Below are 27,944 nucleotides of genomic sequence, written 5' to 3' on the forward strand. Positions count from 1 at the left end.
AAGGTGCATAAAAAGCAATTTCAATGTTAGCTAGAAAAGAATGGAGAAAAACTGAAAATTTATGAAGAAAAACAAGATCAGCATTAGAACTCAGAAAAATTCTCTAGGTTCAGAAGAGTGATCAACTGGAAGAAAATGACAACTGGAAGCAGGAAAGTCTATATAGGACATTGCAAGAGTCTAAATAACAATTACAAGGGTTTGAATTAAGGGAGCAGTAGACATGCAAGTGGAAAAACTATAATTTATTGATTTATATGTTTTACAGGGAAAAAAGGAAGGAAGAAAGAATAATTCCAAGTATTTTGGCCTTAATGACTAAATGATATGGCCATTCCAAGTGAATGAGACCATGAAAATAGTAAGTTGAGTACAGTGAACATGCTGGACTTTGCTCAGTATACATTTTTTGAGAAAAAACACATTTTACCATTTATTGCATCCCCCAAGTCCAAACAACAAATTTGCATACATGTTAACTATGTAAAATCAATGAATCTGAAAAAGAGTCCCTATGAGAATGAGATTTGGCCCCATGATGAAAGACACAACTGTAAAGGATATGACTTGGGTACTCTCCTTACCTATCAGAAGGTAGGGAACTATTGCAGTCACCATAAAGATGACCTAATCTGAACTATTAATATGAAAAGTCACCATTAACATTTTTAAAACTCTCTAAAGATTTACTGTGGAATATTACAATGACCCAGGATACCTAAACAATAAGACTGAAGAGTTTTTAAAAAGAGAGAATCAAGTCAAAGGCTCTTGTGTTGACTAACCCAATACTGACCTCTGGTGGGCTGGAAGAGTATATACAAATGACCTTTAGAATCGACAGTTAAAAAGACAGACCTAATATAAACTGTACATAGATTTCCAGAACAGAGGAAAAAACAGGAAAAAAGTAGCAAAGAATAAGACAGGTCTTTGATTCTAACCACTGCAATTTATTAATTTCATAACCTCAGATGTTACCTTACTTCTCTGTTCAATATTCCTAGGTTTGCAAAAATGATTATTCAAAGTTAGAGGTACCACAAAAGATTAAATAAGATAATACATATAAAGTATCCTGAATTAAAACAAAGACATTTTAAAATAGTTCCAACTGTCCTCTTCCTGAAAATGAGGTTGGAATATTGTTTCACCATCTACTAAAGTAGCATCTGACCCCAGTCATAAGTAACTACAAAATGGTTAATGTCATGTAATTTAGATATATATTATTATTCAAATTTTGTATCTCTATACATTTCAACACTACATATCTGTACATGATGCTCTAAAATTCATCTCATATTAATCTCTTAATTCAAACTACCATTAGCAACCACTGCTGAGCAGGCTTGGATGCATCCCATTATATAACTTAACACCAGCTCAGGAACTTACAAACACCTCTAGCTTCCTGTTCAGAAGCTTTTCTAACACTATAAAATAGAACCCCACAAGAAATAACTTAGCACTCATGAAGTACAACACAGAAGTAAACAACCCTTGAAATGGAGCTGACAGATAAATGCTTCCTCATGTTGTTCCTTCCACAGTGAGATCCTCAAAACTTCTTATAAAGTCCCAAACACTAAGAAACCAGACTGCCTTAGCATTGTACCACTGAAGTGACTTCTATATTCACTATTTTTTTAACTGCTCCTAACACTCCTCTTTCTTAAGCTCATATGACCAAAATAAACCAACCACACATCAATCCCTGGGTTCATTCAGAGAAACCAAGGCTGGGGCTGGGGGTTTAGCTCAGCGGCATAAAGCGCCTGCCTTGAAAGCAGGCAGTCATGAGTTCGATCCCCGGTACCGATAAAAAGGAAAAAGACAAGACAAAAAAAAAAAAAAAACCAGAGAAACCAAGGCTAACATAACATCCTACACAACACATGAAATGAAATTATGACCCCATTTGCATCTGAAGTTCAAGGAAAAACTGTGAAAATAAATACAAAATCAAGAAGATTCTAATGTTACCTCTTCAAGTCTTACAAATTTAAAGGAATGCAAAGGAGCTGCAGATTCTAACTAGGGATTTTTCAGATTCATCAGCACTAGCTCTGGAACTAGCTTTTTTTTTGGCAGCTGATTCCAATATCAGATTCAAAGAAACTGAAAAAAAAAAAAAAAAAGATAATTCCAAATGAAAGAAAAAGAACATCTCAAGATCATCCCAGAAAGTTATTTGCATGTTATTGTCCACAGAAGTCTGCTTAGGTGCACATATGGCTGTGCTCTGTGGGAAATTTAAAGGACAAATTTAAAAATAGTCTTCACACTGAACTTCAGCCCCAAAGAATTTCCATCAATAGGATGAGGAGATTAAGATAATCATGGATTGGCATTCTTTTTCCATACACTGTACTGAGGAAGGAGTATCACCATTAATATTATAGTCAATAAGAATCAAAGAAAACAATAGAGTAAAAAGGCAACCCGAGAGTAGAAGAAAACAACTGCAACTAACGTATTTGGTAGGGGCTTAATAACCATAATCTATAAAGAATTCCTCCAACTTAACAACAATAAAAAAAAAATCAATATGCAATGGATCTAAATAAACACTTCTCGAAAAAATACAAATGGAAAAAGCACACAAAAGGGGGCTTGAGCTTGGGCCGAGAATTTAGCTCAGTGGCTTAAGTGCCTACCTGGCAAGTGCAAGGTAATGAGTTCAATCCCCAGTACCCAGAAAAAAAAAAGTGGGGTGGGGTGTCCTCAATATATCACTAATTACTAAAGAAATATAAATCAAAGCCACAAGAGAATATAATCTCATGCCTATTAGAATAGCCATAGCAAAAATAATGAACATGACAAGTATCATCACGAATGAGGAGAAATCAGAGCCTCTACGTACTGTTGGTAAAATGAAATGTATAGAGTTTCCTCAAATGAATAAAACATAGACTTAAAACACTATCTGACAATCCCACTTCTGGATGCATATTCAAACGAAATCAAAGCAGAGACTTAAGGAGGTATTGGCTTATTAGCAACAGCTGAAATGTAAAGGTAAGTCCAAATGTTTATGGAAGAGTGAAAGGATAAAGAAAATGTGGTATGAACATATAATAAAACATTAAGCAGCCTTAAAAGATAGAGAAATATTCTCACATATTACAGTGTGCATGTATGTCCTTTAAGGATACTATGACTAATGAAATAAGCCAATCATAAAAGAAATTGCATGATACTACTCATAATAGGTATCCAAAGTAAAACCAATAGAAACAGAAGTTGAATGCTGATTACTAGAGACTGATAGTGGGAAAAAAGGAAAGACAGAATTCAATGAGTACAGTTTCAGTTTTGCAAGACAAAAAATTCTAAAGATTGTTTCCATAATGATGTAAATTTATTTAACATTACTACATTGTATAATTAAAACTTGGTAAGATAAAAAATTAATACTTTTTAAATAATTATACATCTCTAATACTTTTTTAAACAATTGTACATCTCTAATTTACATTGAAACCTATATAACATTGAGGGGGGTAAAAAGTCTGTATTAACAGAATATAGAGCAAAAAAAGGAAAGAAATTATATTAAAATATCCATTCCGCAATTATAAGTTATTTTGGTGAAAAAAACTCCAGATTTCCAATATATATATTTTAAAATTTTATTTTTGTTCATCTATTCTTTCTGTTCATCTGCAATTAACATTTATACTGTTACACAAAAAAATCATTCAAAAGAAGTAAAAAGAAAACTTTAAAGACTTTACTCAAAAACATTTCATAAAGTCTTTTAGATAAATATATGTATATAACAATAATGATCTAGTGCTACACTTCAAAAATTGATGCTTTTTAAATCATAACCTGCAGATAGACATGCATACTATTCCAGTATTGTTTGATTTAATAGTGCTACAAAACTTTTCCCCAAAGATTTCATATTGTTAAAAGCATTATTAGAAGTAGAAAATCCAGATAAAATAAACATTACAAAATAAATGAACTGACAAACTTCCCTCCAGAAAATGATTTTCACATTATTTCATTTGAAATAATAGTTGCAGTTCAAATTCAAAAGCAAATTTCTTTTCTTCCTTTTACCATTTTCAACATTGTTGTAAAGTGCTCTGATTTTTAAAGGTTATCAAAATCCAAATCATTCAGTAGTATACACGGAAAAGGAAGAAGTTAAACTATCATTATTTGCAAATGACATGATCCCCTAATTACAAAACTCCAAAATTCTACAAAAACATTTCCACCATTAATAATCATATTCAACAATGTAACAGGATATAATATCAACACAAAAATAAACTGTATTCCTATAAACTTACAATGAGTTCACTGGAAACAAATTTGAAAATCTGTACTATCCATAGTAGCACCAAGAAGAAGTAAATATTTAAAAATTACCTTAACCAAGGAAGTGAAATATCTCTACAATGAAAATTACATCACTCTGAAGAAGTACACTGAAACAGACATCAGAAAATGGAAAATATCCCATATTCCTAGATAGGAAAAACCAATATTCTCAAAACAGCTACACTTACAAAACTGATATAGACTTAATGCAATCCCAGTCAATATACTCACAGTATTCCTTACAGGTGTACAGAATACTATACAAAACTTCATATGGAGGAGGGGCAGCTGAGTCAGCCTTTTCAGCCTGTGCCCTGCTACCCTCAACAGCTCCGTTCCAGCCGCATGGCGCTTGCCTTGAGCTCTCAGCTCTTGTTAAGCTAGCACGGGCACTGTCTTCCTTCAAATACCACCGTGATTATCTATCACAGGACCTTATCAACCACGATGAGACGTTCTCCGACATTTACAAGATCCAGGAGAGGGCCGGGCTGTGCCTAGAGGTGGAGGGCAAGATGGTCAGTAGACGAGAGAGAGGGGTAACCTTGATGACCTGCTCATTGGTGGAAATGCCTCCACTGAAGGCCCCGTGGGCAAAGGCACAGAAAGCACAGTAGTCACTGGTGTTGATATTGCCATGAACCATCACTTGCAGGAAACCAACTTCACAAAAGAGGCCTACAAGAAGTACATCAAAGATTATATGAAATCAGTCAAAAGATTTGAAGAACACAGACCAGAAAGAGTAAAACCGTTTATGACAGGGGCTACAGAACAAATCAAGCACGTTCTTGTTAATTTCAAAAACTATCAGTTCTTTATTGGTGCAAGCATGAATCCAGATGGCATGGTTGCTCTCCTGGACTACCATGAGGATGGTGTGACCCCATTTATGATTTTCTTCAAGGATGGTGTAGAAATGGAAAAATGTTAATGGATTCAGTGGTTACTTTGGATCTACCACTTGTCATAACTGGCTGCTGCTTGTCATCCACACAACACCAGGATTTTAAACAAATGGGACTGATGTCATCTTAAGTGCTTCATTTATTTTGACCGTGATTTATTTGGAGTGGAGGCATTATTTTTTAGGGAAAAAACACATGTCATGTAGGTTGTCTAAAAAGTGCAGTTAAATTCATTTGAGAGAATGCCTCTTAGTTTAATACATGTATAAAGTAAGTCCATTGTAGTGTTTGTGGAGAAGATAGACCACTGCTAAAAGCATAAGACTGTCTTCAGATAACTTCTGCAGTGCAAACTACTCCTGAGACTGGAACATAAGACAAGAATCAAAGTATTAATTCTGAATTGCAGTCAAGGAGAAAAAAGACTTTCATAGGACTACCAACATCTGAAGTGAAGCCTTATATATTTCATCGCCTACAATGGAACTAGTTAAGCCTGGAAGATATTACCAAAAAGATAAAAAGACTTAACTCAGTTGGAAGTAAAAAAAAAAAAAAAAATCATATGGAATCAGAAGAGACCCAGAATACCAAGAGAAATTCTGGATAACACTAACATCACACTCCTACATTTCAAGTTATATTACAAAGCTTCAGTGATTAGAAAAGTAAAACAGCAATGGTATTGGCACAGGAACAAAAATACAGATTAGTGAAAAAGAACAGAGAAAGCACAAAGAATCCCAGACACATTCAACTAGTTATCTTCAACAAAGGGACCAAAAACATACATTGAAGTAAAGTTACCTTCTTGAATAAATGGTACTGGGAAAACTGGCTACTCAGTTTGAATCTAGACCCGTCTTGGTTATTTTTTTCTCATTGCTGGAACAAAACACCTGACACCCAAAATGAAAAAAAGAAAAGGTTTATTTAGTTCATTATCTATAAAGATTTCAGTCCATAATCAGCTGGCTCCAAGGTAGGGAGACACAACAGAGGAGCAAGATTTCAAGGCAGCAGCCAACAAAAGCAGCCAGAGCAAAGAGGGTAACAGCAAGCCTCTTTTCCTCCCTTGTATTTTATTCAGGTCACCACTCCCCTCCCAGGGCAGATGCAGCACCCACAAAATCTCTGCCTTCCTCTGGAAGCAGAATGAGAATATTTACAAAGCAAGGATCCAAGCTCCCTACTCAGCTGCTTAGTTAAACTTATAAACTTCTCAAATTGACATACTTTATCAATCATAACAATCCATATATCTCACCATATACTAAACTAAAACAAAGATGAATCAAACATCTAAATGAAACAATCTCATGCTTCAAGAATAGGCATAGGAATGGACTTTCAAGTAGGACTTCAATGGTATAAGAAATAATACTAAGAATAAACAAATGGGATCATATCAAATTAAAAGTTTTAGCACATAAAAGGAAATAAACTATAGAGTGAAGAGATAACCTACAGATGACCCCTCCCTCCATCCTGAGGAAACTGGAGAGGCTCCAACAGCATCAGTGATCACTCCCTCATGGAGTGGAACGAGAGAAGGCCTGTGAGACCCCCAGTGATACAGTATGGCCTTGGAAGGGGCTCATGCTATGGACTGAAGGTCTGGAAAACTCTAAAGCGGCAGGAACAATACAAGCCAAAGATTGGCTCACATCAGTACTCCTATGTTAGTCAGTGTACCCAGGAGTCACCCAACTAGTCCACCAAGAGGAATGGAAGTAACTTGCCCCTCCCATACATATGGATCCATCAACAGGAAGCACAACAGCCACACAATGGGACCCTAAGACAAACACAATGAACAGGTGAGAATAGCAATACTGAAAAGACCAAAATATGAACCAAGATGTGAAAATCACAAGATAAAAAAGCAATATAGAATCTCAACCCATCTAGAATGAATACAGGAGACATGGATATAGAATAAAATGGAAGACAGCCACCTGTTTGTAAACAAACAAATCCATAAATCTATACAGGAAACCAGATCAGAAATAATGTCTCAGAAAAAAGAAATGCCAACATAGATGAAGGAATTATTCAGCTAGCTAGAGAAAACATAGAAAATAAATACAGGAGCATAGGAAAATGGTGGAAAACTTGAATGAACAAGATAGAAAACAAACAGAATGCATGTAACAGATTCAGAGATATCCAGAAAATTAAAAATTCCATTGAAAGCTGTCACTACCGCTTTAAAGAAACTAAAGATTGGCTTTCACACCTCGAAGACAGGATCACAGCTAGTGATCATGAAAGGAAAGATCTCTTAAATATAGTAACAGACAAGGAAATAACAATTAACATCTTTAAGATGATGCAAAGGTGTTAGTGAAAAAGCAGGAATCAACACAAATGACATTAAAGAAAAAAACTATTTGCAGAATAGCAAAAAAAATTTCCAAACATGGGAACAGAATCTGACATACACATAAGTAAAGCATATAGAATTCCAAACAGCCATAGCCAAAAAGAAAATGTTAAAAGTTATTAGAGAGGGGAAAAAAACAAAAACAAAAACAAAAACAGGATCATCTACACAGGAAAGCTCATTAGAATAACAAAAGATTTCTCAACACAAACCCTAAACTCAGGAAGAGTTTAAAGTATTTCAAGCCCTGAAAGATAAGTTTCCAATCCAGATGTATGTACCCTGAAAAATATCTTTAAAAATCAATAGAGACAAAAAAAACAACTAAAAGAGTACTAAACCCTAGAAGAGTACTAAAAGATATTCTAGATAGAGATAAAACCCTACAAAGAGTATTAAAAGATATTCTAGATAGAGATAAAAATGACAACAATTCCGGGAAACAACAGAAAAACATCACCAGGCAGGGTAAGCAATTAAACAGAGGGAGAAAACAGGGGAACCAACACCAGGAAAATACTATAACAAAAATAAGGCCATACATATCAGGTAAAATCATCAATATAAATGGCCTCAATTCACTAATCAAAACAAACCGGCTGGCAGAAACAAGACTCAACAATATACAGTATATAAAAAACAAGTTTAACTCAAAAAGAAACACAAACAAAAAGTCCAAGGATGGAAAATGATACTCCATGCAACAGGAACCTATAAAAAAGCATGGGTAGCTGTTCTGTTTGCAGTAAATGTGAACATCAAACTAAAAATGATTGAAAGAGATAAAGGTCACTATATATTAGTTAGAGGAATAATTCAAGAGAAAGATATACCATATATATTTATTCACCAACAGGGGAGCACCTAACAATGTAAGACAAATAATAATAGACATAAAAGGAGGGAGTTGAAAGATGGTGGATAATAGCTGGCTACAGAGGCTCCCTGAGATAGTCAACTTACATTACAAAATAATACAGCATGGGGAGCCCTGAAAAGAGGGAGATGAATTATCTTATCCCAAGAAGAAACTAAGGTGAGAAGAACCAATCAAACATACAGTACCGGTGCTATTATTAGAACAGCTAAAGCTCAGTGCTCCTGCAGCAGCAGGCAACTTGCCTAGCCACCCGAGGTCCCACTGCTTCTACTCACTGGAGGCAATCATACTGAGGTCAGGTGTCCGCCAGCTGAACTGAGAGCTGAGCTGGCAGGGAGCCTACATCGACCTGTGGTGAGTGATGGGAGTGGAGCCATTCCACAGAAAGGGGGCTCTGGCAGACCACATCCTGAGGTGGGGCAGAACTAGCAAGTACAAGGGGCAGTGACTTCAGTCAGCTGTTCCTTTCCCAAATGGGATTGGTGGAGTGAGCAAGGTCTGGGTCACGTGACCTGCCTGAGACTCAATAGGTTATCTGAAATCAATTCCCTATGGCGGTGATGCACACTAATGCAGTGAAGCCTCAGAAGTTTGACTGACCCAGAGGGGAGACCGTGTGTGAGTAATAAAATGCAGGCCTCAGAGGCTTGACTGATATGGAGAGGAGGTGCCAGCATAAGCTGTTCCTGTTTGCAATTCAGTAGCACACTGCAGTGGGAACGGTCTAGCAAGCAGGCTTCAAAAGAATCATAACCAACAAAGAAGGCAACTGGGGACTCCTGGAAGAAACAAAAAAGATGGGAAGAGGAAGCAACAAGAAAAAGTCCCCAGGTCCCAACCCTGAGAACAATGACCCAGGACAGGTAAATACAAAGGAGAATGAGAACAGCAAACATGCAATATCAGACCAGCACCAGTGAACATAAAGAGATATCTTCAGGACCTCATAGACAAGTTCAAAAATAAAATATTTAGCCAAGTAAAGCAAGATATAAGAAGATTATAAGAGATGCTAAGCACTCCTCAGAACCATTTGATGAAGAATATAAACAAAATATAGAATACATGAAGCAGGTTCAAAGAGATTGCCAGGAAATTAAAAACTCTATGTAAAAATGGCCAAGCTGCTTGAAAGAAACTAAGGATAGATTATTCAAACTGGAGGAAAGTTGTGCAATGTGGGATTATGAAAGGAAAATTTTTTTAAAAATAACAAGGAAGCAAGCAGTAACAATACAATGGATAGAAGACCACAAGAGGATCTACAATTTGAGAATAAAGAATGTGAATGAAGAAGCAGGGGTACAAACAAAGGAACCACAAAGGCTATTCACAGAAATAATTAAGGAAAACTTCCCAAACATAGGAAAAGAAAATAATATTCTGATGTATGAGGCATACAGAACTCCAGGCACCTACTACCAAAACAGAGCTATATCCAGGTATATAATAATCAAGATCCCAGAAATTCAATATAAGAACAGAATAGTAAAAGCTGTTAGAGACAAGAAATAGATAACCTGTAAAGGAAGGGCCATTAGAATTACGGCAGACTTCTCGACACAAACCATCAAGTCAAGAAGAGCCTGAAGTGAAATATTCCAAGCTCTGAAAGAAAATAACCTCCAAACCACATTGATACACCCTGCTAAACGGTCTCTAGAAATTAATGGAGAAACAAGATGCTTCCAAGACAAAGAGGAACTTGGGAAATTCACAACCACCAATCCAACTCTACAGAGAATATTGCAGGGCATTCTAGAGAGAGAGAAAAGCACTAGGATTCCAGGAACAGTGGCAGAGAAGCCTCAATGAATGGAGCAGAAAACAGAATGAAGAAGATAAGCAGACAACTGATGGCAAAAAAAGAGCATAACAGAATTGAGGCAGAGATGGTAGGTTATAATCTCTAATATAGATGGTCTTGATAGACTAAATTAAAAAAAAAGAACAACACGTGGAGTAGATCAGGAGAATCCCACCGAGATGCTATTTATAGAAAATATAATTAACATGAAAAAGAGTACATGGACTGAAAATCAAATATGAGAAAACAATGTTCTATGTGACAGAGAACCACAGAGTAATAGGGGCAACTAGACCAGTATTTGTGGATAGGTTGGAAAGGCAGGCTTTAATAGGACATCAACTCCAGGAAAGAGAAGGTTCAGAACCACTTAGGTAAATAGCAGGTTGCCCCCCACCAATTTAAAACCAAGGGTCTTGGTCAGACCCAAAAATGCACAGTGTATCCTGGGGAAGTAAAAAGGAAGGAAGAGTCTTAAAAAAGATTGCAGAAGACATTGTTAATAGTGTATCCAGATTTAAAACCCACATTACTCACACTACTCTGCTTAGATAGATTTTATTCTTTTTTTTTTTTTTTTTTGATAGATGTTATTCTGTCCCAGCTTGTCTACTTGCATTAGATTTGAGGGCACAGACAGCTATCCCAAAAACATCAGGATATAGCACAGTAATCATCTCTAATTTCCTATTATCTTAATCTGGAGCCCTGTATGACTTATACTATTTTATCATGACTAATCTTAGTTAAATCTGGTTTGTTTGATTGCTGTTTGGTATTGACAGATTTTATTTAAAACTATTAAGATTGATAGTATCAAGTCTGAGAGTATAGGCAACTACACTGAAGATGACAAGACTCTACGATACACATTCTGGTTTGATAACTGCCTGATTTGAAGTTTTATACTATATACAAAGTTGTGTTTTCATTAATACTGTTATGTACCAATGTATTCAATTATACTGTGTCTGATGATATAGCCAATTCTATTGAAGATAATAAGAGACAACACAGGAACTATGGTAGAACTCTTTGTACAATGGTCTTAATATGTCTTTTGCATTTCATGTGTTTAATAGGAATATGTTTTGTTTTGTCTTGCTTTGTTTCGTTTCTCCCTCTAATATAGAAAGGATAGAAATACATATTAAGACTCATGCATGTGTAGAATCTATAAACAGTTTATGAGAACTGATCTTATCACACATGATGAAATGAACAGACAGTTTGAAGAAAAAGAGACTCTAAAGTACCCAGTGCTGATCCTGGAGTGTCATAATGTGACACCCAGCAATAGTATTATGCTTTGTTCAGAGTGATATTAGCTTGGGTTTGTTCAATCTCAACATAATTGAAGATATGGATAACTGCATGTATGTTTAAGTGTATAAGATTGATAACCAGGGGGCTGGGGATTTAGCTCAGTGGCGTAAGCGCCTGCCTTGTAAGCAGGCAGTTGTGAGTTCGATCCCTGGTACCAATAAAAATGAAAAAACAAAACAAAACAAAAAAGATTGATAACCAAATTTCTAAGTTTTTGTTGGATAGTTGAACAGACCTAGTTGCAGTCTCACTATTTGAAGCTCCACTTTAGTATCTTCAATAACTATTTGGAAGAGGACAATCTGTAATCATCAACTAGTGATTTCTTACTGTTCTTTTTTTTCTTTGAAAATATGTATTATTTCTACCTATTTTCTGTTTTGTTTAGTCATTCTTTAAATTAAAAAAAAGAAGACACTACAATACCCAGTACTGATCCCAGAGTGTCATAATATGAAATCCAGCAATACTATTATTCTTTGTTCAGAATGACTTTAGCCTGCTTTAGTTTGTTTAATCCCAGCATAAATGAAGATGGATATGGATAACTGCATGTATGTTTAAGTGTACCGGATTGACAACCACATTTCTAAGTTTTTGTTGGATAGTTGAACAGAACTGTTTGCAGTCTCGCTGTTTGAATTCCCACTTTATATGTTCCACTTTTGTGTCTTGAACAACTATTTGTATAAGGAGAGTATATAAACATTAACTAGCGATTTCTTACTATTTATTTTTTTCTCTGAACGTATGAATTATTTCTACCCATTTTGTTTTGTTTAGTCTTTTTTTAATAAAATTTTTTAAAATAGACATAAATTATTAAATAAGCAATCAAAAATTGTAATGGGACTGTCATACCCCATTAATACTAAGAGACAGATCAACTAGACAAAAAGTCACCAAAGAAATAACAGAATTGGATCAAAAGTGCACAAATAGACGTAACAAACATTTACAGTGTCCCACCCAACGTCAGAATACATATTCTTCTCAGCTGCACATGAGATGTTCTCTAAAAAAAAAACAATATACTAGCCTATACAACACGCTTAAGTACATGCAAAGGAACTGAAATTATTAGATGCACATATCTAACCACCCTGCAATGAAATTGGAAATTAATAGCAAAAAACTACAAAAGCTCCATAAGTACATAGAAATTAAATAACACCCTCCTGAACAAACAATGAATTACAGATTGATTAAAGAACAAAACAATATCTGCAACCAAATGAAAATGCAAACACAACATACTGGAACCTGTGGAATGCAATAAAAGCAGTTCTAAAAGAAAAATATGTACTACTGAATTCTCACATCAGGAAAACAGAACCAGCACAAATAAACAACTTAATGCTGCATCTCAAGTTTGTAGAAAAATAAAAGCAAGTCAGGCCCAAAATTACTGAAGAGAGGAAATTATAAAGATCAGAGCAGAAATTAATAGACTGGATACCAAAGAAAAGAATATAAAGAATTAATGAACTGAAGATTTGGTTCTTTGGATGAATAAACAAAACTCTTAGTCAACCTTATTAAGAAAAGGAAAGAAAAAACTCAAATTCATGTAATAAAGAATGAAAAAGGTAAAATCACTACAGATCCTGTGGAAATTCAGAAGATCAATACTCACTTCGAAAATCTTTCCTCTGATAGGATGGAAAATACTTAAGAAATGGACAGTTTCCTACAAATATGAGAATATGAGTTGTCTAAGCTGAATAAAGAAGATACAACAATTTTGAATAACATAATATCAGTTAATAAAATTGGAAATGTAATTTAAAGCTTACCAAGAAAGAAAAGGTTAAGACCTGATGGGTTCATGTATGAATTCCACAAGGAATTTAAAGATTTTAACACCAGTACTCCTCAAACTCTGTAATGAAAGTGAAAGGAAAGAAATTCTCCCTAACTAATTCCTGATGATAAATTTCACTCAAAAACCAAAGAAAGACCCCACTCCCTCAAAAAAACCTACAGGCCAATCTCCCTAATGAACATAAATGCAAACATCCTCAATAAAATACTAGCAAACAGAATGCAACAAATCATCAAGAAGATACATCATGACCATGTAGGGTTCATCCAAGGAATGCAGGGATGGTTCAACATACGCAAATCAACAAACGTTATACACCACATCAACAGAGCCAAAGACAAAAATCACATGATCAACTCAGTAGATGTAGAAAAGGCTTTAGATAAAGTTCAGTACTCATTCATGGTTTAAAAAAAAAAAACTCTACAGAAAATCAGAATACAAGGTCTCTACCTCAATCTGACACAAGCCAAAAATAACAAAACCAACAGCCAACATCATATCATACTAAATGGACAAAAACAGAACACGTTCACTCCAAAATCCAGAACAAGACAAAGATGTCTACTATCTCCACTGCTATTCAATATAATTCTGGAAACATTAGCTATTGCTCAACAAGAGAGAGAAATAAAAGGAAAAAGGATAGGAAAGGAAGAAAAATTGTTATTTGCAAATCGCTGTACGTAGATACTGTACATAGAAGGCTCCAAAAACTCCACCAAAGGACTACTATAGTTAATAAACAATTTAAGCACCATAGCTGGATACAAAGTCAACAGTCAAAAATTAATAGCATTCTTGTACACAAATGACAAATTTACTAGGAGGGAAATTAGGAAAACACCACCTTTCACAGTAGCATCCTAAAATATGAAATACTTAGGAATCAACCTACCAAAGGAATTAAAGGATCGATATATTGAAAATTAGAGTATTCTGAAAAAAGAGATTAAAGAGGATATCAGAATATTGAACAACATCCCTTACTCGTGGACAGGAAGATTTCATCTCCCTCCAGAAAGAATGGCTACCATCAGGAAATCAACCATTGACAAATGCTGGCAGGGCTATGCAGAAAAAGGCTTCACTACTGTTGATACAGTGCAGACTAACACAACCACTGTGGAAATCAGTCTGGAGATTCTTCAAAAAGCTAGGATTGGATCCAGCTAAACCCCGTCTTGTTATCTTCCCCCAAAGAACTGAAGATACTATCCTGGGTGCAATGTGCACCCATGTTTATAGCAGCATAATTTGTAAGACCTAAATCTTGGAAACAACTCAACCCATCAAACACAGAATGCATAAAAATGATGTGGTATTTTTATACAATGGAACACTACTCAGCTATAAAGAAGAAATGCAAGACTGTTATATGTAAATGGATGCAATTTGAGATAATATTCATAAGTTAAATAAATCAGACTTACATTTGTAAGCATTTTATTGTGACCCTAGTATAAAAAACTGAAAGAGTAAATAATATCCAAAATATACAACAGAGATTGTGAAAATGAAAGAGGATGAAACTGCTCAAAAGGCAAGAACAACTGGGATGGCATAAAGAAGAAAAAAAGAAAAAGTGAAATATATATATATATATACATATATATATATATATATATATATATATACACACACACACATATATATACACGATAGATAATTATACTACTAATCTCTATTAGTTCATCATAAAGAATGGTGTGTGCTTTCATCGTTTCATCACTTTTTCATGCCTGTATCTTGTAATATGAGCAACTACTTGGAAGGTATCAATACATAATATATTAAAAATTGTTAATCTATTATTTTGTTTTTTAAATCCATATGATCATTTTTATTCTTTTTTCATTTTAAATTATTTTTAAAATCAAGATATAATTTATATATGCACTAAAATCAAAATATTGTAAAAAATCTTAATTCAAACAACTAAAAGAATATTCACTTCTAGCAATGATGACGAGGTAACTAAGATTTTTTTTTTTAATGAACAAAATATAAAGACCATATGCTTAAAGGAATCAGAGAACAAAGAAGGTGAAAATTCATTGGGACAAGACTCAGAAAAAGTAAATGACATAGGAAACTATTCTTCCTTTTAGGCATTTTCCAATACAGGAAGAGATTTCAGAGCAGCTAAATGCAATTTTGACAATTCCAAATTATTAAAAACAAATAAAAACCTTGTTCCATCAGGGATCACGGGCCTTGTAAACTACTCACTTTAGGTTGGAACCTGAACAGATGGACCCTATGAAAAGAGTATACCAGGATTAGACTGACCCTTGAAAGGACTCATACTAAGCATGAAACTGGATGAGGATAATCAGAAAGTATTAATGTCCCTCAGCATCCTAGAATAATATTGACTATACTGGTATCTGATAAAAGAAAATAGGACTCCCCTCCATAAAAATACACCATCATCCTAGGCTTTAAGTATTTTCTAAAAATAATTTTGAAATGACAGTAGTGTGATGCTATAATATAGTAAGTATATGTTTAGTCTTTACCTCCAATGCCTGTCACAGATTTCATAAACTCTCATCATTTCCTGAAGAAAAGGAATGACAGAATCATCACCTGTTGTAACATGCTGTTTTTGTCCTCAAACCATAGCAAAAAGTGACTTAAAACCCTTGAACTTTCAAGTGCTCAGGCCATAGAATGTCTTTTTGACTATAGCTGAGTTTGTGCTAATGAGGTAACTCCTAGATGATGACGGCTGGTTACCAGACAAACCAACCATATGATTAGAGGTCTTGAACTTTCAGTCCCCCACCCCAGATATCGATGGAGGATAGACAGCAGAATATGGGCAAAAGGCACTCAATTGAATTATCAATGGCCAATGACCTGATCAGTCATGCCTATCTAATCAGATTGCCATAAAAGCTCTAAATCAAAGGGCAAAAAACCTTCTGGATTGCTAATCACATCAAGATGAATGACAGGAAAGGGCACAGACTCTCCTTCAGACCTTGCCCTATGCAGTCTTCCATTTGTCTCTTTCTATACTGCATCCTTTCTAATAAGCTGCAAATAGTGATAATGAGTAGTGTTTCTCTGAGTTCTGTGAACCACAGTAGTAAATTATCAACTATGATACAGTGAGAACCACTGTAGTAAATTATCAAACTATGAAAATGGTCATGAAAACCTCGATTTGGTAGCCAAGGTGAACAGAAATGTGGACAACTGGGGGAAATAATCACTGCAATTGACATGTATATGGGAAGCAGTGTTGTAAAAATTAAGACTTTAAGCTGTGATATCTGTCCTAACTCCAGTAGTTAATGTTAGAATTAAAGAGTTAATAAGAGTTAGAATAATAGATTTATATTGTAGGATACTCAGCAGGCAAAGAATTAGACAATTACTTAGTTTGGGAAAATCCATACATTTGGTATCAAAAGTATTGTAAGACTAGAAAAAATTTTCATCCTTTCAGCATCCTTTAAATGCCCAGAACACACTCAAAAGTAATAAAGTACAAAAGGAGTTAAAACAACCAATATCAATGGGAGGCTGAATTATTTATAATGAATATTAACAGGAGTTCTTAAACTACGCAAAGGACAAACATGTGATAGAGCTCCAAAATTTCTAACTTTAGCTCAGTGTCATAGGTGCCTGCCTGCCAAGCGCGAGGTCCTGAGTTCGATCCCCAGTTTAAAAAAAAAATTGTAAATAGTCCATAAATACTTTCAGAATCCAAAAGCACACCACTACAAATCTAACAGGCATTACCAGATTCAAAACGTTTTATTACAAGTAACTTCATGCCTATACCTTTAACATGTTTGTTGAAATGGAAAAATTCCTCAGAAGATACACGCTTACTCAAGAACATATACATTATTTAATAATCTTACACACCTTCAAAAAATGGAATAGACAATAATCATCCAATAAAATTGCAGGCATCAGTGATTCAACAGTAAAGTCTATAAAATGTTTAAGGAAAAGAAAGTATCAATTCCACATAATACTTTTAGAAAACAGAAAAGAACTTATACACAATAATTTCAATAGCCGGTACCCTAATACCAAAACCAACACAGGAAAACCATAGGCAGATATCCCTTATGAACAGAGACAAAAATATGGAATATTTTTAGTAAACTGAATCAAACTGGGCATTTTTGTGTGTGATGCTAATATTTCATGACTAGACAGTACTTAGCTAAGGAATACAGTTTTGAGTTAATATTTAAAAGTTAACCAACTCCTATGGTATGAATGTGTTCCCAAAAGCCTCAATGTTAGACCCTTTACTTCTAATGCAAAACTATTGGGAGGTAATGAAATTTATAAGAAATAGTGTTATGGATTAAAAACTGATAGTCAACTTAACACCAGCTCAATTAAATCAGCATGGTGCTGAGCATAGATGTTCCACCTCAGGAAAGTTGCCAGCATATAGAGACATGGAGAAGACGAGCGGGGTGTTGTGGATTTCTCTAAATGTTGTTGTTTGAGCAGATGGTTCTCTTGGAGGAGCTAGTCATGACTAGCTTCCCCAGTGGGTGTTCAACCATTGTCATTGGAGGAGCTCAGGACCTTGTTGGTGAGTGGCTGTGGTTCACTTTGGGGGAGCTCTGGTCCTTATATTGAGCATCACTTCCTGGCTCTGGAGGGGAAAACATGTGCTGCTTAAACTCCAGGACAAACTTGTCATGCTGGCTTTCTGGCCATGCACTCCACTGTGCTTATTGTCGGAGGAGCTCAGGCCCTCCCTGTCACTGAGGATGGCTGTGGTGCTTTTCAGGACAGCCTTGGTCTTTATTATGAGTTTGACTCTCCCACTCTAGTGTAAAACCCTCAACCTACCAGCACAGTTCCTTCACTCCACTGGCATGGACTTTCTAGCTTATACCACTGACCTTTGGACTTTCCTACCACAGATCCATAAAACAGACTGGTGTGAGTTCTTCTCATGGGCTCTAGACTCCCAGTTGGACTCATGTGAGGCACTGTCATGAGCTCTAGGTTTTCACCTGAATTCATGCAGGACATTGCTGTGCGATCCAGGCCCTTAGCTGAATATTCTGTATCTTTAGAGTTGTGGACAGATTTCCTGCACTTTATGTTTAACTCTGGGTGACCATCATAAAATAATACTATAAATTCTGTGTCCTGATTATAATTGTTCTCACAACCCCTGACCACAACAGAAGCAAGTTTATTAAGAGGATTAGTACTATTCTTCAAAAAAGGAATGAGTGATTTTGAAAGTAGGTGATTACACAGTGGAGCTGCCCTTTCTTTAGTCTTTTCACAACAGCCTGCCTGTCTTTATGCTTTCTTCCTTGAAGCAGCATGAGTCCCTTACTAGAAACTGAGGAGATGTTTACCAGTACCATGTTCTGTAACTTTTCAGCTTCTAGAACAGTGAGCCAAAATGAATCTTTTTTTTTTCTTTATAAATTACCTAGTCTCCAGTATTGTTGTGGCAACAGAAAATAAATGAACATTGATTTATTCTCAATATTGAGAATAAAAATGAAAAATCAAATGGCCCCTTCAAAGGCTACAAAAAAAAACTTAAAAATTCAACACTTTTTCAAGACAAAAACTTAGACCAAACTACAGATAGGAGGGAACATTCTCCAACTGATAAATGAGTTCTTATTAAATATATAACATCACATTTAATGAGAAATGACTAAAAGTTTATTGTCTTGGATAGAGAACAAAGTAAAGAGACAAGTCCTCACCACCTCTATACAACATTGCACTAAATGTTACAGCCAGAGTACAATGGCAAAAATAAGAATTTTTAAAGGAGCTGGGAGAGTGTCTTCATTTGTAGGTAACATGACCATCTAAGTAGAAATACAAATTACTCAAAATAATTTCACAGAATAAACTTGGAGACTTGACAAAACTTGAATTTGAAATATATTGTAAAATAACAATAACAAAAGAGTGTGGTATGTACTGACATAAATACAGAAATGTAGATAAATGGAACAAAACAGAATACAAAAGACCAACAAACACATCTGACCATATCTCAAAACTCACAGAACTGTACTAAACATTTAAACCTAAATATAAGGCATAAACTTCAATTAATAATAATACATCAATATTTGTTCCACAATTCTAACAAATGTCACCAAGAATGCAAGCTATTAATAATAGAGTAGGGGGTGGGCATGTAACTAGTGAGAGAGTATTATCATCCTAGATTCAATCCCTGGCACAAGGGAGGAAGACAAGGAGGGAGAGACAAAGACAGAGGAGAGTCAGTCAGAGACAGAAACATAGAGATGTGTATGTATGTTAAGGTTTAAATCTAGATATCCCTCTAAAAATCTCATATGTTTATAGGTGAGGCTTTTTGGAGCTGGCTAGATGTAGGGTGTATGATACTGGGATTAGGGCAGTATAATATGAATCAGTCAACTGATTGGTTTAGCATAGTTGTGGATATGTGTAATGGGGAGGTCCACCATGGGTGTGGGGTGGCACCACCCAAAAGGCTTGCAACCTGGATAGGATAAAAGGGAAAGGGAGGCTTGCTTGCTGCTTCTGCTTCCTCCGCCATGGCTTGTTTTTTCCCCTGCCATGCCACCCTGCCTTGGAGCCAGCTGATTGGAACCTCTACAAATTTCTTTACTTTTTTGTGTCTGGTATTGTGTCTCAGTGACAAAGAAGAGTAACTAAAGCAGAGACAGACAGACAGACAGACAGACAGAGATAATGACTGAAGAATACAGGATACATATGGAAACTATGTGATCTTTGTTTTCTGTAAACTTAAAACTTTCCTTAAATACACACACACACACACACACACAATATGTAATAAAATGTGTGTGTGTATATATATATATATAGTATAGCCAGGTATGATGGTACATGCCTGGGAAGCTGACCATGCCCTCTTTTAGACTGAAAGTTCAAGCTCAGTCTAAAAGAATTACCAAGGCACTGTCTCAATTCTTTTTAAAAGCCCTGAGTTTAATCCCCAATACTACTAAATAAATAAATAGTCTATTTGCTTTTTAAAAACCAAAAAATATTTTAATATTGAAAAGTCAGGAAGATACACTCATTTAAAAAAGCCTGAGAGAAAATGACATCTTATGATAATAACCCCTTGAAAAATCTACTTGAATTTAGAAATACAAATAAACTTGATTCAAAATAAAATGCTCACCACTGACTATCAGAAGATCTGTAGTAAACACCAATTCTTTTAAATCTAAATTACTTCAAAGTAACATCACACACTGCTGAAACATACTACTATAATTATTAAAAGCATGACAGTATAAAAATTGTACCACTTTAAAATTTCACTTTATATAAAAGAAAATTTGAATTATAATTCTAACCAAAACTTGTAACACCTCCCCAAAAAAATAAAAGAAAAAGGACACATAGTAGTGTAGCCTCATTATTTCTTTATCCTTGCTTGAAAGACTCAGGCATCAGTAAGAAAATAAGTGAAAAAACAACTTGAGTACACACTGTGGATGCCAGTATAAATTGCCATAACACTGAGTATATATCTCTACTAAAACAATTGTCTTAGTCTGTGAAGATGGTTGAAACAAAATCCTATCAACTAGGTAGCTTCTAAACAAATGTTACTTATTTTTCACAATTCTAGAAATTGCAAAGCCCAAGGTTAAGATGATGTGATTGGTGTCTGATGAGCTGCTCTGTGGTTGAGAGAGGACATTTTCCTGCCGTGTTCTCACATGAGGCAGAGAGAACACAGTCTCTCTGGGGCTTCTTTTCTAAGGTTACTAATCCCATTCATGAATGTTCCATTCCCTTGATGGAATCGGCTCCTAAAAGTTCCACATCTTAATACATCACCTTGGGATTTAGGATTTCAACTTATAAATGCTGAGTGTAGGTGAAACAAGCATTCAAAACAAAACAGCTTCCATCCCATGAAATATAACCTGGCATAACCTTCACCAGGTTGAAATATATACAGATGACTAGAACAATCTCTGAAACATCCATAAACTGTTAAGAGTCCACAGGAAGCCTTAATAAAAATATCATGGCCTGACTGACAAAGAACTTTTTAAATATAAAACTAACATTTCATATTAAAGGAATATGTTGCTAAAAGAATTACTTTCTTTTTATCATTTCATTATTTTAAGTCATAAGATTAACTTTGAACAAAGGGTCAAAATCCAGCCAAGGTACTGAAAATGGAAGATAGATGATTTACTCATGAACTAAAGTTTCAAAAAATTCTGAAAGAAATTGGTTTTGAACAATTTGTAGCTATTAACTTCATTTTTAAAAACCATGTACTTTTGCCTCTAAAACAGTAAACAGTAAATGACTTAAGAAATGTAAAACACAAAAATTAGAAATTTGAGAAAGTTACTCTAAATGGCTTATATCACTTAGAAACCTCTATCTAATGAGGTTTAAAAAAAAAAACTATCTCCTAAAACGTAGAAAAAAGGTAAATTTGAGGAAATGAGTAACATGAGAAAAGTCTAGAATAGTCTCTCCAAAGAAAGTAATTATGATTTAAGAGATGACTGTAAGCGTTTTTAAGTCATCACAACTGTCTTGGTGAACTGAGGTAGTATGATTATAGCAGATAAAATCAAGATAGTTATATTAGTTTCTTCAGGAATAAATTTGATTCTTAACAAGAGTTTTTCTTATTATGGATTTTACTACTTATATCTCTTTCTTGTTCAATAAAATCATAGTTCATGTAAGAAAAGGTCAGCAATAATTAACACAGTAGTTAAGTGTTCATAGGTAGCATTCTCTCACCAACAGAACAGCCCAACTATGGTGACAACTCCATATTCACATGCCTATTAATTAACTAAAAATCCCATCAAATACACAATTTAATTCATAATTTATTTATAATAGACTACTTATACACTACAGTAATCCACATAACCTTAATTTCCACCAACACTTAAATACTATTATTTACATGATGAATACAATAATTCCTATAGTATATAGATTCATTTTATCATACTAATTACTGACTACTTCTAACATATCCACTATACATACAAATAATTCCTAGATTCAAAGGAAGCAGTGTGTTGAGTCTAAATAGCAGCTTTAGATCAAAATTGTCTTCTTCCCTATTCTCTCTTTATATATATATATATATATATATATATATATATATATATCTGATCAGTATTCATCAGAGCCATCAATGTATAAAAATGACAGCTTCTTGGAGATGTAGACACAAATTCTGTTGGGCACAGGTCTGGCTTTAACCTGAATCTTTGGGGGGAAGGGAGACAAAGGGAAAAAGAATACATAAAGAAGTGAGGATGGGGGAGGGAGGATGGCGTAATGGGGGGAGGGGGTGGAGAAGAAAAGAAAGAAAATAGTCAGGGTTAACTTGTGTATGGACAGATGGATTTTTTTAAAGCACTTTCTTTTCCACCAGGGAATATCAATAGCCTTTTAAGCAGTCTCGCATTTAAATGTGTGTTCTGACAGTCATGTCAGAGCCTGGGTAAAAGCCCTTTCATGGAAATCATTAAAACGAAAAGAGCCAGACAAGAGGCCTGTTTTTTTCCAGGGAGTGAGAGTGGAATAGAATCATGTCAGTTTTAAAGGATGGAAGTACCTTAAACACTGATAGATAGATGCAACACCTTCCTTCTTCTACTCTGGCTCTCCAGCACCTGAAAAGTTTTACCTGCTACTGTCTAAAACATTCTATTATAAATTGTGAAGAAACTTTGAGGATAGGGTTAGGAGCGAAAAGAAAAAGAAGAAAAAGCCAAAACACCACATTCATTTGTGTTCAAGACAAGAGGGAATAGAGCAATCTCACAAGTTCTGTACAGAGCTGATCCTCTTGGGTCCTATACTCCCTGTGTGTAACTTACAGTCTCACAGCTCTCAACTTTAAACTGCTGAATCATGTCAGCAAGTGCTGTGTACCTATCTGCTGGTGAGGAATAACAGTCATTCCTCACTTCAACCATCATTTCCTTACTTCCCACTGCTAAGTGCTCTGCTGCCCACTGTCAGGCAATGAAGCAAGCTGACTGACTCTCCCTAGGAAACTGGGGGCTCAGCCAGCTAGCCAGGAAGGTCACTTTATACCTTGGCTCAAACCCTAAGCTCTCTGCAAAAAGATGTTTTTTGTTCCTGAAAGACCACAGAGATACTGGTATTTCCCTTATCCAAGTTAACAACTTTTCAAGGACTTTCCCTACCCACATTTTTTCCTTATGGTCCTCTTCTCCTCCTCTGTCTCCTTTAATATAAGAGCTGAAATCTTGATATGTTACAATTTTTTTTCATTTGTATGTTTCACCAAAATAGTTTCTGAATGATTGTTAACTGTGCCAGAAAGAAAAGTCATCTTAAACTTATTATTACTCTCTGGTCACTTGATGCTAATGGAAGTCTCTGTCATACTGATCTTCTAAAATCCTCAAATGATTTAGTGGCCCTAACCACCTTAGAGAGAAGTATAACACAAAATGCAAAAACAGTGGTATTGAAGTAAATCTGAGATGCCTGGAAGTTTCCTCCTGAGAGTTTTCATTTTTTATAGTTTTGAACCCCAAAAAAACCAAACTGTGAATAAATTTTGGTTTCACATTCCTCATAGATACTTTGAAAATTTCATTTCACTCTTAAAATGGGGAGAATATCCCATAATCCTTTTTTTAATCTGTAATCACAAAAGGAAACATCATCATCATCATCATCATCATCATAATACTTTGCAAGTGTTCTTTATGTACTAGGCACTACACTAAACATATAATTTAGATTATTTAATTCTCAGGAACCTCTCCATAAGGTAGCTACTTTAGTTATTCCCATTTTACAGAAGAAGAAATTAAAAGTTTAGAGAGATGCTGTAAGTCACTGCATGTTGCAAACCAGAGACGAATGAACACTTAAAAGAAAAACTGGTGACAGAAGCAGCACCCCAATCTGTACAACTATAACTTCATGTGCATAATAAATACATTTCTCTTACTGATCATATTCAGACTCCTTTATACTAAAAATATTTAATTCTGAGTCTGTGTGTGTGTGTGTGTGTGTGTGTGTGTGTGTGTGTTCAAAGGTCTGCTCTGTCTTGCTATGTTACCCAGGATAGTCTCAAGTGCCTAGGCTCAAGTAATCCTCAGACTTCAGCTTCTCAAGTACTGGGACTACTGATGCAACCACTATACTTGGCTGGTCAGCTCACCAAAGAGAAAGAGAAATTCATTGTAATTGAATTACAAATGTATTGTAATTAGATATTATTTTCATAACTATCTTTTTCCTTAACCCAGAATTATTAAAGATAAAAATTTTAATTTTCATAGATATCACTGAATACTTGAATAACTCAATGTAATTCAACCTATGTGACTAGACAAAATGACTAAATTTGCCAAAAACTTAATGACAAGGTTACCTTTAGTATACATGTAATGCCCTCTACAGGCCATTGGGGATGAAGCAGAGAATTAAATAAAGATTTCTTAAACAAGCTTTCTAAGTATGCATTAATACAATTCATTTTCTAGATATGCTAAAAGTTACCATCATTTGCAACCTATTCAAAGAATTCTGTTACATTCATTTCTATAAATGAAGTTTTTCAACGTCATTCAAAGTGCAAGTTTTCAATGTGTTAGCAAGATAAAAAGGATTTATATATACTACCACTATAAATATGTATGTAGAATATTATGTATAACTAAGAATACATACATACTCTTACACACACAGATTTGGAAAGGTCCATGAAGTAAATTCCATATTAGTTTTATTCCATATGACTGAAAACTAATAGAAAATAATACATATATTAATAATAATTCTAATGTAAATTTGAGAAGATAATCACTCACCTAAGTTGTAAATATAGTACATTAACATTTTTAATTTAATGTTATCAAGATTTAACTAACAACAACTTGAAGAGTAAAACTTAACACATGGCTAATGCAATACAATGCAATAAAATGAAATTTATTTTAGCAAAATGGTTTATTCTTTTTTATCCTCATGGCATTTTAAACATACATTCTCATAATGGTAATAAGCTACAGAAATGGGATGGAGGAGAATACAACAAGAAAAGAAAAAAGAGAAAACAATTTACAATATAAAAATCTTATTTCCCAAATAGGGTTAGACTTGAACTAAATCTCACTGTATTTCAACTTTCTTTCCCATATTATTATGAGGGTTTTCGACACATAACTTACTATATCTGCTCCATGTTGATCTCTCCTTCTCATACATACACACATTAATAAGTATTTTATAAATGCTGTATAGTATTTAATCCAAGTCTTTATGTAAATGTGTTTAAAAAAACTACATCATACATCCTAGAGTCTAAAGTACACCTCAGGACAGAGTCACACCAGTTTTGATACAGTTAATATGATAATTTGACAATAATATAGTTCTTCTAAGTTCATAAAATTTTACATAAAAATATACTTTATAAGATTCTATCATGTCTTACAAACCCAAATATTTAATTTTATTTAATATGACAAATTAAGAAAACATTGGCCTATAGCTGGAAATGCACAGACAACACTTAAGGAAATGTCACACACACCAGATAGGAATTTAGTAAGATTTTCCAGTGGGTGGTAAGAAGTCAGCATAAAAATGTTCATAATTTTTTGGATGACAGAATGAAAACAAGTATGAATGTCATAACAAATTGAAAGAAATGAATTCCAAAGCATAGTGAACAGATATTAAGAATACTATTAGAAATGAGACCAAAAAAAAAATACAAATGGGACAAACAAATGGATATAATTTGAAGATAGGATGGTTTGAAATAAATTTTGCAAATATGAAAAAAAGACAATAATCAAAATAACAAGCTTAAATGAATTAAACAACGTTTTGACCCAGCTCGGGGTGGTCGTACTCTTCTGTAACCCCAGCATTCAAGAGGCTGAAGCAGAGAGATCACAAGTTTCAGGCCAGACTGGATTGCTACATGGTAAGTTCAAGGCCAGCCAGAACTACATAATGAGAATCTGTCTCGGAAAAAAAAAAAAAAAAAAGTCTTTTGACTCAAATGCATAATGTTAATAAATAATTGAACACAACAGATCATCTTCTAATTCACTTCCTGCATTTTTCAGCTGTTTGCCTCCCAGAATGAACAAATGACATATAGTACACAAAAACACAAAGCATCAAGGAACTTGAACAAACCAAGGAAGCTAACACAGTACTCTGTATCATCACAAAGAAGATATCAAAAAGAAGCAAATTTTAAACACACAAAATAAGAAACAAAGTTTAACAGATAGTAAAAATAGTTAAATTCCAGAATAGCCTATAGACCATTTCAAAGATGAAAACGCACTGAACTTGGAAATCACTGAATCATTTAATGATCACTGTTTTATGATCACAGTTTTAATACCCACAGAAAACTAAATCTTCCTGATAACTTCAACTTCATTTCTTCTCCTGGAAATAATCACATATGTATGTAATCATTACTGACCCAAGCATTTTTTATTATTTCTTTTATTGATTGTACACACACAGCAGTCATGAGATTGGAGCTTACTGTCGTTTGTGTTAATGTTTCAGCAATAAATGTCACAGCTAAAATAAACTTTTAAACTAACTTCAAAAAGCTAACTTCAAAAAGAAAGTGGTATTCTGATTTAGTTATGCTGTACAAAGACCCTTACTCTCATGACACCAATAACAACAATAAAAATAATACCAAAAAGAAGAAAATTAACTCTTTAAAAATATAAGAGATATGGGGTGGGGTAAAAAATATTGAGGAACAAAGCACCAAAAAGATAAGAACTCTTCCTAGGTTAGCAAAAATTGATATCTATTTTTAACACAACGGACAAGTAAAAACTCTCAATCACCAATAAGAAGAGTGTATCTACCATAAAGGAACACTGTTAGAACAAGGACAAACCAGTCAGATTTTTAACAGTAATCCTTAGGCTGCTGTTGGCAATCAGAATGTAGAGGAGACCCAAATACAAAGCTGATTATTCAGACTTTCCCTTACCACCACACTTCAAACCTCCTATAGGTCTATAACTGTGTAGGCAACGTGTTGAAAAGACAGGGATAGGATCAGAAAATGCATAGATATTGAGGGCCTCACGTGCTTACATCACATCGCAAAGCCTGGCTGGAAGACCAATCAAAACTAATAAGCCATGATAAAAAGCAGGAAAATGTTACTCAAAATCAGAACAACCACTAAAGGACCTAAAGAACAACCTAAAGATGGCCTAGTTACTCAAATTAGCAAACACTTTGAAATAACTACTGTAACTATGTAAAGAACTTACAGGAAAAATCAGACACAACAAGAAAAACATTAGACAATTTCTGCAGAATTAAAACTTTAAAAAATAGAGATTATAGTATTGAAATACACAATATTTGAAATTAGGAACTTACTGAATGGTCTTAAAAAGAAAATGAACAAG

The 27,944-nt window shown here is 34.5% G+C and overlaps 1 protein-coding gene and 1 pseudogene across 2 annotated transcripts in view; one reads left to right on the forward strand and one right to left on the reverse strand.

The window, feature by feature from the left end:
* The window catches only part of Exoc6b (exocyst complex component 6B), a 541,291-nt gene that overhangs the window by 324,462 nt on the left and 188,885 nt on the right, over positions 1 to 27,944 (reverse strand). The gene's annotated exons all lie outside the window — the stretch shown is intronic.
* On the forward strand, positions 4,551 to 5,288 carry LOC106027527 (translationally-controlled tumor protein-like; annotated as a pseudogene).

Source organism: Cavia porcellus, unplaced genomic scaffold (assembly GCF_034190915.1).
Source record: "Cavia porcellus strain 051 isolate PalLab524CR breed Dunkin Hartley unplaced genomic scaffold, mCavPor4.1 scaffold_18, whole genome shotgun sequence".
Taxonomy (NCBI): Eukaryota; Metazoa; Chordata; class Mammalia; order Rodentia; family Caviidae; genus Cavia; species Cavia porcellus.